The sequence below is a fragment of the Corvus brachyrhynchos genome, unplaced genomic scaffold (assembly GCF_000691975.1).
Source record: "Corvus brachyrhynchos isolate BGI_N302 unplaced genomic scaffold, ASM69197v1 scaffold114, whole genome shotgun sequence".
NCBI lineage: Eukaryota > Metazoa > Chordata > Aves > Passeriformes > Corvidae > Corvus > Corvus brachyrhynchos.
In genome coordinates, this window is record NW_008238337.1 from 4,887,733 (window position 1) to 4,897,271 (window position 9,539).

Below are 9,539 nucleotides of genomic sequence, written 5' to 3' on the forward strand. Positions count from 1 at the left end.
TGGAGGTGCAAACCAGATGTGTGAGGGGGCACACCCAGGGCACACCTGGAGGGTTTTGTGCTCACATCCCTGACCCCAGCTGGAGCACTGTGAAATGGCACTGCCTGCTCCCCCGTCTCACCTCTGCACCCCCCAATATCTTAGCGTTGTGGTTTTGAGCCCAAAACACCCTGCAGATTAAATTATTTATTCCTATGAAATGTGCTTACAACTGCAGAAATGATTCACTTAATTGAGAGTGCAGCCAGCGTTTTAATAAAACTATAAAAGGGTGAAACGTGCATAAACAGAAGAAAAGTGTTTAATCTCAGCACAATCACTTGATGTTCGTGAGAGCATTTAGCTTCCAATATAGCAAAGCAAATAATACCGAGATCCCACGAGCAAAGAGATATTTTTATCCTTTTGCACAAGCCCTGGGTTTAAATCTGACATTATAATTGTGAATTATGGTAGTCCATTACCATAGCTACAGGAGGTTCTGACCAGCCAGGGGATCACGTTACTAATGGCTGCCACAGGTTGGCTGTGGTGACAGCAACCCCTTGGGACTGCCGTGCCCTGGGTGACACCGCCGAGGTGGCATTGCAGCACGTGGCACCGTGGGCACAGCATTGGTGCAGGGTCAGAGTGGCAAACTTGTGTTGAAGCCACTCCTGCCTGTGCTCTAGAGCTGGGACCAGCACCTTTTTGTCACGGGATGTGGGACTGGCACCCTCCTGTCACTGGATATGGGACCGGCATCCTCCTGTCACTGGATATGGAACCAGCATCCTCCTGTCACTGGATGTGGGACTGGCACCCTCCTGTCACTGGATATGGGACCAGCATCCTCCTGTCACTGGATATGGGACCAGCACCCTCCTGGGCTTCCCTGGAGGAGCTGGGTGAGGGCTGAGGCTCTCTGAGCCCCCTACTGCTCCCCATATCCTCACACCAGTTCCAACAGGCAGCACATCCCCCATTCAGTCTTGTTAATAGCTGGCAGCAGCTCGTCCAGGCTTTGGGATCTGGGATTGCACAGAGTCCATTGGATCTGCTCTGACTCTCAGCAAAACCAGCAGGAGCCCGTTCCCCACCCCGTCGTGTGCTGAGCATCCTCCCAGCACCAGGTATGAGGCAGGGAGATGGGGAACCTCTCAAAATCTGGGATTCAGACTCCCTGCTCACAGCCTGCTCTCCGAGAAAAGCACTTGTGTGGCGTACTGTAACCAAGGAGACTGGGAACTCGGGGAATGGCCAGTCCCACTTATCAGGAGCTTTTCTTCATCTCTGCTGGTGCACAGGATTGTGCTTGGTTTAATAAAGAGGTTGAAACTGCGTCGCCCTTTGCAGAGAGAGACAATTCTTCACCAGGCACTGACGTCCCAGCTGGCATCTGCCGATAGGAAAAGATGGACAGCTTAGGAATCAGCGCAGCCAGAGGCTGGAATTCTCTGCACTCCTCCAGGCATCAAACTTCCATCTGAATTGCAGGAATTACCAGGCAGCTTCCAAGCCCTGGCATTGCGGGAAAGGCTCCTCGTGCCAGCTAGGGTGGGGATTTGGGGGGCTGAATCCAGAGGGACCCCTGGGCTGTGCCCAGAAGACATGGAGATAGAGATGAGTGGGAAAATCCCAGTGGATGCTGCACTGTCGCCTCTGCGGCCCCCAGCAAGGTGCTGCTCCTTCCATCTGCGGGACAGAGCATTAACATATTCCTGCCTATCTCAGAGCCTGCTCCTGGGGAGGAAAGCCATTATTTAAACATTAATTCCTTGTGTGGGCTCTCCTGCAATAAAGCAGGAGTGCGGAGGTGTTGAAGGAATTACGTTTTTATTTAATCACGGAGTAATTACAGGACCAGAGCTCTACGGAGCTGCTGTGATTGACTTCCCAGCTCAGCCCCGGCTCACGGGAAGGGCCAAACTGTCTGACACCAAACACACAGGGACACCCTCGCCTCAGGCATGGCCACAGCAGCGGTGCCACTGCTGGAGGCTTGTCAGTGTGCCATAGAAATGTAAATAGATAAATATAAATACAGATATCTGTGTATTTACAGTGTCCTGCAAGGAGAGCCCCAGCTCAGACAGGGCTCTGCTTCCAGTGTGGTTTTGCACCTGCACCATGACCCAGAGCAGGTCCCTGGGGCAGCATCCAGGCCATTCTCCAAATTCCAAATTTTGTTCGGACAATATTTACCAAAGGGCAAAGGAATTACCCCGAGGGTGACAAGTGTAAAAGCACGGCCTGTGGCAGGGCCAGCGGTCCTGGCTTCACTGGGAATAGGAATATGATGGGAAATGTCTCTTCTTCCCATTTCCAGGGCAATTACTTAAAAATTCCACCAGTTTTATAAAAAGCTGGTTTTGTGGCCAGAGTGTTCTGCAGGGTCTGGGCTGACTTTTGAGCACAGGCAGTAAGTTCCTCCAGTTGTTTTTGCTCAAGTGAAGATTTTTCTCGGAAAAAAACATCCCAACTTAATTTGAAAACTTCAAGAGGCTGAGAAAACACCACTTCCCCTTGATAATTCGTTCCAGTGGTTAATTACCTCACTATTAGAAATGTGTCTTTTGTTCTAATTTAAGTGTGTCTGGCTCTGGCTTCCAGTTGTTGGCTCTTGTGTGCTTTCCCTGTTGGATTAAAAGGCCCTTTCAGAGCCTGCTGTATCCCAGGAACATTCTTGCACAGTGGATTCAAGGCACCTCTGGATCCTCCTTCGGCTAAACCCCAGGGACCTCCCTTCCTCCTCGCCTTTCAGTGGTGTTTTTTCAGTCCTCAGAGAATTTTCCTCCTCTTTTATTCACCCTCTCCTGTTTGCCAAACCCCTCTTTAATGAACCACGTTTCCCAGCCCTGCATGGAATATTCCCCTCGGTCCCACAGGTGCATCAGGACTGTGCCAGGACCATGGCAACTCCCTAAACCTCACCAGGGTTGTTCTGGGGCCGCTGGCTCCAGCCTTGGAGGATGCCAGAGCCCTAAGAATGCCTGTGGAGCTGCTTTTACTCCTCCAGCCTCTAAATGATTTTCACATTTGATGTTTTCTGGGACGCAGCCTCCCAGTTTGTGAGCATGGCCTATATTTCCTGTGTCTAGATCGCAGCATTGCCTTGGATTTGATTAAAATGTGTTTTCTTCTTGGATGGCAGTAGATTTACCAAGGAACCCAGATCCGCCCGCTCCCGTGGGACACCGTCTCGCCAGCAGTCCCAGAAAACAGGGCTTTTCACCCAAACTTTGTGGGAAGGGAACTGTTTCTTAATCCCAGAGAATCACCCTCAGCATGGAGCCATCGGCTCCTGGGTGCTGCTGCCAGCACTAAGAGGTTTAGCATCAGCCCCATGGCTTAAGCTCCTTAGTGGGAGCAGCGCTGGGTTTGTGGGAAGATCAGGACTCAGGGATCCCCGTTCCCATCCCGGCAGCCTGGGAAGCACTGAGGGAATTCCCTGCCCTGCTAAGTCCTTGTGGCCCTCCTGCAGCTGCTGCCACAGCCACTGGCACACCCTGGAGGGCGAGGGGGGGCCCAGCCACCCTCTGAGGAAAGAAGAGGGTGACAATGCACCCTCCAGGGCTCTGGCTTGGCCACCAGACCACAAGCGAGGGCCCAGCCCCATGGGGCTGCTCCTGGGTTATCCAGCAGCAAACGGTCCCAAAGAGGCCATGGGAGAGCTGTTGGTTCCTGGGAAATGCAGGTGGGAAAGCTGAGGGTGCTGGTGGTGCCCTGCAGGTGGACGGCACCGCACAGGCACCGGAGCAGCCCCATCCCAGGCCGGGCATGTGCCCGCGGTGGCTGTGGCACCCAGAGCTGGCACTGGCCCAGCCCTGCTGGCAGTCACGGGCTCTCAGCAGTCAGATGTCACCTCTAGCGATGGCTCCAGCCAGCGGCAGCGGCGTTCCAGCTCCGTGCAGTGCGGGAACACAGCAGCTCTGCTCCCGGAGCGCTGACACCGGCAGCGTCCAGCGCCGGGGACAGCGCGGGCACCGCGGTCAGCGCTGCACGGGCTAATTAATGGTGATGGCATCACCCAGCCTTAAAAACCCCATCCCAGGGACATTCCTCAATCCCAGCACAGCCCTGGAGCCACTTCCTTCATTCCCACATTGCTGGGACTTTGTGTCACCACCAGGTGAGTGGCGCAGCACCGGGTCCCTGCTTGGTGGTGGCTTTTTGACCTGTCCATCCCCCCTGGGGACACCGCAGCGAGCTTGCTGGGAATACTCATGGATTGCTCCTTGCGGGTGAGTGCAGACACGGCCCCGCTCCTTCCTCCTGGCTGGGTGACAAACAGGAAGGGACCACGCGACACCCACCGCCACACGGCAGGAGGAGATGCGGGGGCGTTTCCTCGGCAATGAGGAAATCTCTGGCAGCTTCTTTGAGCATCGCTCAAAGGGCCGGTTCCCTCCTTCAACTAACCCAGTGCGAGGCAAAAAGGGACCTCTGCCCTGCACGGGAGAGTTCATAAATCATCGATGCTCAGCCATCCTCCCACCAGAGCCAGGCTGGAAGTGCTCACAGAGGCTCCTTGTGGACCTGCCCCTCCTCCTCCGAGGTCTTCCACAGCGCCGGCACGAAACCATGGAGTAAATAAAGATGAGACTCTTACTCACCGCTGCCCACGTGAATCATCGCTGGATCCCGTTAGGGCAGCCAAGGAAAACGCTCCGTTTTCCCAGACCTCTGCAAACTAAAAAAAGCAATCCTGGCTGTCCCCTCGCCCTTGCTCTGGGCTGTGCCGGCGGTGCTGAGCTGCCAGAGCCCAGCACAGGGAGCCTTTGCCAAGCAGCTGCAGCCGGCACAGAACAGAGCCCGGGCTGTGCTCTCGCAGCCTGTGCTGCTTTCCTGCATCTCTCTCTTCCTCTGACAAGGCGCTCGCACACGGGGGAACGGCACGAGTGGGAAAGGCACCGAGGAGAGGCCAGCAGAGGGAGGAGAACAGCAGGGATGTGACCAGAACGCCACCAGCTCGGGGACCTGCCGGGTCCACCCAGGGTCTTGGGTGGATCCAAATCCCAGCCAGAGCCCTTGCTCAGAGCTGAGAGGCAGCAGCTGCAGCCTGGAGCATGACAGGGGGATGGAATGCTGCTCCAGGACCTGTGGATTGTTATGGGGGATTCAGGGATCTGCTCCGGGAGTGAAGCACCCAACACCAGTCCAACAGCTCGCTGGGGGAACAGGCCACCATGCTCAGCTGGGCTCCTGTGTGACAGCTGGGCAGGCTTTATGGCTGAACAAATGGATGGTTCCCCATCCCTAGAAGTGTCCAAGGCCAGGTTGGACAGGCCTTGGAGCAGTGTGCTCTAGTAGAAGGTGCCCCTGTCCATGGCAGGGGGTGGGACAAGATGGCCTCTAAAGTCCCTTCCAACCCAAACCATTCCAGGATTCCATGACAATGAGAGCTCCTGCCGGCAGCAGGAGGAGAGGCAGAGCCGGCATCCCCCAGGCCGCTCCTGTCGCAGGGCATACGTGTTGCTGCATGATGGATGTTTGCTCTGTACCAACCCAGGAGCCGAAATAAATTGCAGCCATACAATGAAGAGGCACTTTATTGCTCAGGCATTAGGCAAAGCTAATGTAATCCGAACCGATATTGAATACAAATCCTTGGCTGTGACTCACCCTGCTATTACATTGTGTTCTGCAGAGCAGCCGCGTGCCATCAGAGTCAGGCTTTAGGGAAAAATAAGAAAGGAACAGGCTTTTCTCTCTCCCTGTGAAAGACAGCTGCAATGATGGCCAAATCACCCAATCATTGCCTTAATTAATAATTATTTAGAGCCTCCTGGGATTGATTGGATCATTATGACACCAAGTGAAGCCTGAAGAAGAACTCCAGGGGGAAGACGGTGCTGATTCCACGTTCCCTTTGGCTCTCTCACTCGCAGACAGAGCATGTCAAAGCTTCAGGAGCCCACAGGAGGAGAGAACCTGCATTTTTCCTGGGATAACTCATTCCTGCAAGCAACATGAGACTTTACAACCATCACCTGCTCTTTCTGCCCAGAGCCCAGCATGAGGCCTTTCTGCTGTGCCAGGGCAGAGCTGCAGCAGAAGGACAAGGGGATAGGGGAGCTTTATTCCCCCAGCCTTCCTCAATCATCTCCCTCCCTCCCTCCCTGAGACTGGAGCTGGGATCCTGCTCAGCACAATGCTGGGTTTCAGATGTTGGTGCCTGATGCACAGTCAGCAGCCAGGACTGTGGGTCCCACTGCTGGAGCATCCTTCCCCTCCGGGAAATGGGGGTGTTGAGGAGACACTGATGAATCAAGACCCCAAACACTCCTGCGAGGCAGGGGCTATGGCTGCCCATGCTCTGTGAGGTTTAGAGTCGAGCACAGCCTTGTGCTGAGTTAGGAAATCTCGCCACACCCGAGGTCGATACTAATGCAGTCCTTGATCCCACAGCCAGCACTGCAAATCTTCCCTCTAACACAGCCAGGAACCTTCCCCTGCTCAAGCTCCCACTCTCCCTTTAACTGTTCACTTCAAGGGCAAACAAAGTTGGGTACACCAAACTGTGTCCCCCTGGGCCATGAGCCCCGGAGCATCCCAGCATCACTGAAGGGCAGAGTCCATCTCCCCTCAGTCCCTGCATCCCTGATCCCCTACCAAAATTGCACCCAGTCACCGCTGGGGAGAGCCTGTTCATCCTCTACACCGCTGCACAGAACTCCTTGAAGCATGTCAAGAAAACAAACATGATCCCCAAAAGAAAAGTCAAAATCCCTCCCACTCCTGTGTTGGATCATCGCCCTGTTAGATATCCACGCTGCAAGCACACGGGGATGAACTAACCACGAGTGGTGAGCATGGAGATGGCTCTCCAGCACAATGAGGTGCTTTCCCTGGCTGCAGGCACATTTCCAGCCCCGTGACATCCTTGGCTGCTTTGGATCATCTCACTGGCTCCTCCTGGGCATGGGGGCTGGAAATGGAGCATCGCTCTGGGCTGCAGGAGGATAGGGACCAGCAAGGAGCACCGCAGCCTCTGTCCAGCATCTGCTCCCAGGAACCTCCCAGGCAGTGATGAGCACACCTGCTGCTTCCCTGGCTTTGGGGAAGAGGGAATGAACCATCCTCACACTGCCAGCAAAACCCCCAGTGAAGGCAATAAGTCATTTGCTCCCCTCCCTCCCTCGCAGTGCACCCCTGGGTAATGAGATCATCCATCACCAGGGTTTTTGGAACCTGTCAGCTTGGTTCAGGGTGAAAGACTCGGCCATCAGTCACAGGGATCCGTCAGGGTCTGAGGAATAGGCAGAGGCACCGACTGCTTCCCAGAGCCACACTGTCCCACCAGGAGCACTGCCGATCCCACAAAGGCATCTGCTGCCTTGCCATGATGCTCAAGGTTTTCTGGGCATCCAGATGCTGGGATGAGCCCCTTTCCTGGCTGTGCTGCTGCTGTGGCACAGGGAAAGCCGCGTGCAGCATGAGCAGCCCTGCCTGGGCTGCCTGGGCTGCTCCCTGGAAAGGTCATAATCGCAGAGCGCAGTCTCCGGGAAAACGCTCCCAGTCCCCAGCACTGCCAGCCCTCAGCTGCTTTATTTGCCCTCTGACAAACACAGGCAGCAGAGCAGAACCAGGGAGGCACAGGGGCAGTGGGATGAACGGGGATGAAAGCAGATGGCAAGACCGGGAGGAACCAGAAATACCTGGAAGGCTTGAACTTCAGAGAATCAGTAATATGTGAATAAGTGCATTTTCCACAGTGCTGTGCATGGCAGGAGGACAGGCAGGGGCTGCTGCTGAGTGGCTTCTGCACCGTGAAATCAATCCCATCCTGCACACACAGGCTCGTTCCGCCAGGAATCCTTCCCGGGTCTCGCTGGTCCACCTCTGGCTGACACCCACAGCTCGCAAACAGAATTAGAGCGGTGACGAGTAAATGGAGACCTTTTATCTCCGAGTGGTAAAAAAGCTTATGAAAGTGAGGAAAATGCCAGGAATTACGGGGTTTAGGGAGGCGTAGGACAGCGCTGTGAGCAGAGCACGCACACAGCAGCGCTGGAAGCGGCACCCAGGGCGCTCAGAACTGGAGTCCCCAAATGAGAGGTTGAAGATGCCCTGGACATGTTTATTCCCAATTTGAGCCCCTTACCTAATCCTTTCTGCCCGCTCACATCCGTCACCAAACCCTGCAGCATCCCCTGTAGGATCCCCACTGCCTTCCCACTGGGATAGCCCAGAGATGTGGGTCATCAGGGGCTACCACCCTCCCTCCCTCCCCGTGTACCAACACAGTGCCACACTCACAGCTCTGCTTATCTGCTGCCAGGCTGACCGGCTCTGGCTGTAATTTCATGCTGTTATAAGCAATAACACTTGTAAAGCAAAAATCACGGCTGTGTTTCATGGCACAGAATGTGAAGGAGGCTTTTAAGTGCTGGAGAAATCCCAGCTGATGGCTCATCCCTCTATCCCTCCGCTGGCATCACTTCATCCCAATGCCCGGACATCCCCACAGCCGCCTCCTCACCCACAGCTTTCAGGGCAGTCACAGAAAATAATTTCTTCCTAATATTTAATCTAAGCCATTCCCACTTACCCCGGCACTGCACACCCTTGTAAAAGTCCTCCCCATCCTTCTTCTCCTCCTCCTCCTCCCTGGAAGGGGAAACCCTGCGTTTTTAGCAGCTCTCAGTAACGAGCCCCAGGTGGAAGCAGGAAATCTCCAGCCTGGCTGTGCCGCACACCTGCCCTCAGCTCCCCAACCTCCTCTGTGCTGCGCTGTGACAAGGAGTGGGGTGGCCCAGTGGTGGACGTGGGGTGTGGGGGGACAGAGCCCCCTCAGTCCCCGCTCAGGGACGTGGATGATCCCTGGTTGTGCCTCGCACCGTGTCACGCAGCCTGGCGCGGACACCTTGTTAGACAGGCAGGGAATGTGTCGTGTGTTTTGGGAAGGAAACAAAACTCCGTATGGCGCTCTCCATCTGGGCTGAAAGGCTGCCTGGAAGGAAGGAAGGACAGCCAAGAGTGCAGACACCACTGTCCCAGGGTGACAAAACCTGTCCTGCTTCCAGCCCAGCTCCCCTCCACGGCTCTGCTCCCCTTCCCATGTGCCACCGTCCCCCAAAGTGTCGGGAACAGGGACGGGGAGCCCCGGTCCTGCCAGCCGGGTGACACGGGGAGGACGCACCGCGGAGGGCAGCCGGGAAAAGGAGGGAGAGGATGTCAGGCTGCAGTGACGCAGCTCTTTGGCCGAGCAGGAGGGGACTGAGAGCAGCTCGGCTGAGCCCTGGGGCTCCGGGGGAGCGGGGGAAGAGTTTCTCCGCCTGCGACTGGCGATTCTCAGCCGTGAGCTGGGACAGGGAGGGTGCGGCTCTCTGGCAGGGACGGGCTGCAGGTGCTGCAGTTTTGCTCCGGGCTGTGAGGTGGCTCTGACACCGTGCCCGGGGACAGCCCCCACACCCTTGATTTCCGCTCTGGCATCGCTGAGGAGTCGATAGTGGGGAAATGCAATGGGAAATCTTTTATTAGATCAACACAGGGCAAGTCTGTGAGGAGAAGGTCGCTGTAGCGAGAGCTGAGAAGCTCCGTGGGCTGTCAGCATG

General features: G+C 55.7%; 1 long non-coding RNA gene across 1 annotated transcript; it reads right to left on the minus strand.

The window, feature by feature from the left end:
- Positions 1-232: 232 nt before the first annotated feature.
- On the minus strand, positions 233-4,822 carry LOC108446841. The gene is made up of 2 exons (XR_001862161.1): positions 4,596-4,822; positions 233-1,378 (listed from the first exon to the last, which is right to left on the minus strand). It is a non-coding gene; the product is annotated as an uncharacterized LOC108446841 (long non-coding RNA).
- Between the last annotated feature and the right edge of the window lie 4,717 nt (positions 4,823-9,539).